At 36.1% G+C, this 3,957-nt stretch overlaps 1 non-coding gene across 1 annotated transcript; it reads left to right on the top strand.

The window, feature by feature from the left end:
* The first annotated feature begins 817 nt into the window (after window positions 1-817).
* On the top strand, window positions 818-890 carry TRNAQ-CUG. Its single transcript has one exon. It is a non-coding gene; the product is annotated as a tRNA-Gln (tRNA).
* Window positions 891-3,957: the final 3,067 nt, after the last annotated feature.

Genomic DNA, 3,957 nt, shown 5'->3' with positions numbered 1-3,957 from the left:
TAGACAAGTTTATAAAGTTTAATTAGAGAGAAAAAATAGAATATTAATATAGAGAGAAAACATTCAAAGTTGTTAGAAAGAAAATTTTGAAATCTTGGGGTTGATGGTTGGATTTCAACTATTTATATTTGAGAATGAAAAGTCTACAAAAGTTCTAAAATTAAAAAGTCTACAAAAGTTCATAACTTTTTGAATACCACATGACTTTTAAAGACTCTCTAAAAGTCTTAATCGAATATCACATGACTTTTAAAGACTCTTTACAAATCGTGATTGAATACCGCCTGACTTTTAAAGACTCTCTAAAAGTTTGAATTGAATACTTCCAAACTTTTAAAGTTCATAAAAGTCGTTAAAACTCTATGAAAGTCATGATTGAATACAACCCCCTTAATCTTTAAGGTATGTGCTTTCGGTATCCTATAGAACTTTTCACAATTATTATTGTGTGAACCATGGTCTACTGTGGACCATATTTTGTATGTTATAAAATAATGTACATATAGTACAAAAGTAATGTACTTTTAGTATATTAAAAATGTACTTTGTATTCAAGGAAATTACATTATTTGAATACTAAAAGTATATTATTTTTTATAATGTACATTTAGTACAAAAATAATGTATTTTTAGTATATTAAATTAAAAATGTACATTCTTTTGTGGTTCAAACAGTACTATGTGGACCATGGTCTACACAATAATTTGCCAACTTTTCCAAACTCGGAGACCACATAGATGGCAAAGCTACCACTCTTGGTGTTAAGTATAAGAATGTCAATCGTAGTATGATGAACAATCTTGATAAGATTAAGATGTTTGCGTGGCCTAATGGATAAGGTGCTCACCTCTGGAGCGAGAGATTGTGGGTTCGAGTCCCATCGTGAATGATATATATCTTTTCCTTCAAAAATAAAGAAAAAAACAATCGCAATAAGATTGAAAAAGTTAACATAAGATAAAAATCATCTCAAATATTCCAATACAAATTAACAACCCAGCCCTTATAGCTTAGTGGTAGAGTGTCAGTCATGGGGGCTTGAAAGTTTGTACCTAAGCACATTTTTTTCTTTTGTATTTAATTTTTATTAAAATTTCAACAAAATATATTAATAAACTTATTACAAAAATAAATGACGAAAAATAAGAACTTTTTTATTTAATTTTTATTAAAATTTCAACAAATATATATTAATAAATTTATTACAAAATAAATTATTTTTACGAAAACAAATGATGAAAAATAAGAACTTATTATAATTATGAGTTAATTACCGATTTGGTCCCTTGACTATGAGAATTTCACCAATCTGGTCTTCGACTTCTAAAATTCATCAATTTAATCTCCGACTATGTTTTTTTTTTTACCCGAAATGGTCCTAACCGTTAGACGTCCATTAACCATCGGGACCAAATTGGTAATTTCGCTATAGTCAATGGACCATTTCAGTCATCACATGCACCATTTTCTCCGAAAGTTAATTACTGAAATAGTCCCTTGACTGTAGTGAAATTACCAATTTGGTCACGAGTTAACGGACGTCTAATGGTTAAGACCATTTTGGGTTAAAAAAAAAAAAAGCATAGTCGGGGATTAAATTGAGTAATTTTGAAAGTCAAGGACCAGATTGGTGAAATCCTTATAGTCGAGGGACCAAATTTGTAATTAACTCTTATAATTATTATTATTTTATAAGTGTAAATATATTAATTATTTTTAGTTAGAACTTACAATTGAGAAATTAACGTTTGGATTGACTAAACGATGTATAAGTTTATATTTATTAGTGTAAATGTGCTAGTTTATTAAAATTGAAAATTTAGAATATTAATTTCAAAATGTAAAAAAATTTAACCAAACTCACCCAAAAAGCCAGATAACTCGACGGTTTAGGGTTAAGGTTAAAAAAAAAATTAATTCGGTAAAAAATTTTCCTTATAAACCCGACAGGGTTGATTTGAAATCGACAGGGCTAAACTAATTGAAATCCTTAGTTACGCACAAGGTATACCTAATGATTGAAATTAAGTCTTTTGAATAAGTTTCTAGTTGCCAAAACCTTGTGGTCTAATGACACCAAGGTTGAACTCTCATATGCGAAGTCGTAGGTTCAAGTCCCTTAATGGAGGCGGCATTGACTCTTTTTGTGCTTCAGGGAACACCTAAACTCTCTTTTTGTGCTTCAGGGAACACCTAAACTATCCTTGCGGACACATTCTGCGAGCTTGGCATTTGAGCAAAAATAAAGCAAAGCCAACTCGTGGTTTGGAGAATGGTTCGTTCTTCGCAAGCCAATTCGCAACTCTCTTTTTGTGCTTCAGGGAACACCTAAACTATCCTTGCGGACACATTCTGCGAGCTTGGCATTTGAGCAAAAATAAAGCAAAGCCAACTCGTGGTTTGGAGAATGGTTCTTCGCAAGTCAATTCGCAACTTGATTTTGTTCCCTCAAAATATGGCAATATCTAGCATTCCAATTCTTCTTAAACCAAGCCTTGCACTCAAAAATGATATTACAAAGGGTTTCACCTCCTTTAGCGTAAAAAAGATGGTCATTAATCCGGTTGACCACGTTGACGAAGTCACTTTGAATCACAACGTTGGTGAGAGACATATTCCAAGCAATTCTAAGACCAGCTAACATACCAAAAGCTTCTGCAACATCAGCTGGGCAGTCCCCCAAATCTTGGTCATTAATCCGGTCGACCACGTTGACGAAGTCACTTTGAATCACAACGTTGGTGAGAGACATATTCCAAGCAATTCTAAGACCAGCTAACGTAGCAAAAGCTTCTGCAACATCAGCTGGGCAGTCCCCCAAATCTTGCTAAAACACAACGATCCACTCTCCTGGCTATTCCTCAAAATACCACCACATCCTGCATTATGGATTCTCGGATTGCAGCTCCCATCCACGTTGATGGCAACCCAGCCATGTTGAGGCTTCTCCCAACACATAACAGTAGCAGTTTGTATCCCGGAGGTGTGACAAGTGATCAACCAGTGCATGAGAGTTCTGTAGACATTTTTGCTGTAGTCCCTGATTATCTCCACCTTCTGGTGTTAATGAAAAGATTCATTCCTGAAGACAAGGGAGTTCCAAATTTTGAGCGCAGCGGGGCAGGTTCTCATGACATGGTTGATATCCTCTCTTCTCCCTGGACAGAGATGACATCTTGCTGCCATATGTAAACTTATGCGCTTAGCATTGCAGAGGATACTTTCATGCATTAGAAGCCACAAAAAGAATTTTATTTTGTTCGGCACCTTTATCCTCCAGATGACATTCCAGAAATTATTGTTTGGTTGGAGCTGATTCCCAGTGGCAAGATTGTACGTCGAACTGACCAAGAAACTACCCGATGATGTCTGATTCCACGAGATACTATCCCTGATGCTTGGATCACTCGAAAGAAATACCCCTCTGAGGTTGCTGATGATCTGATGGGGCAAGAGAGTATCCAGGTATTGAAGGTTCCAACCGGTGCTCATGTCCCAATAATCTCTGACTGTCCATTGCCTTTCTTCAGTAGGAACATCTCTGGTGGCGACATCCATGGGAACAAACTCTCCAAGCCACTTAGAATAGCAGAACTTGGTGTCAAGTCCATAGGCAATTGAGCAACGAATACCATCCTTCAGGATGTTAGCGGCCTTAGTAATGCCTTTCCACGCATTGGAGGAGCTCTTGGAGACCGGAAGAATCAGATTAGCATTGGGCTGATTTTTTGTGTATTTAGCTCTTAAAACATTTGTCCATAGAGGGCTATCCTCAGTCAGCATTCTCCATCCGACTTTGGTGAGGAAAGCCATATTCATGTCGTAAGTGCCTCTGATGTCCAAACCTCCAGCATGTTTAGGTCTGGTGTCGACTTTGCTCCAATTCACCAAATGGCAGCCCCTTTTGCTATCAGAACCGCCCTAGATAAACTTCCGAACTTTCCTGTTTATGTTGT

The sequence above is a fragment of the Ipomoea nil genome, unplaced genomic scaffold (genome assembly GCF_001879475.1).
Source record: "Ipomoea nil cultivar Tokyo-kokei standard unplaced genomic scaffold, Asagao_1.1 scaffold2653, whole genome shotgun sequence".
Classification (NCBI taxonomy): domain Eukaryota; kingdom Viridiplantae; phylum Streptophyta; class Magnoliopsida; order Solanales; family Convolvulaceae; genus Ipomoea; species Ipomoea nil.
The sequence above is the reverse complement of the archived record's forward strand: the minus strand, read 5'-3'. Positions and strand labels throughout refer to the sequence as shown.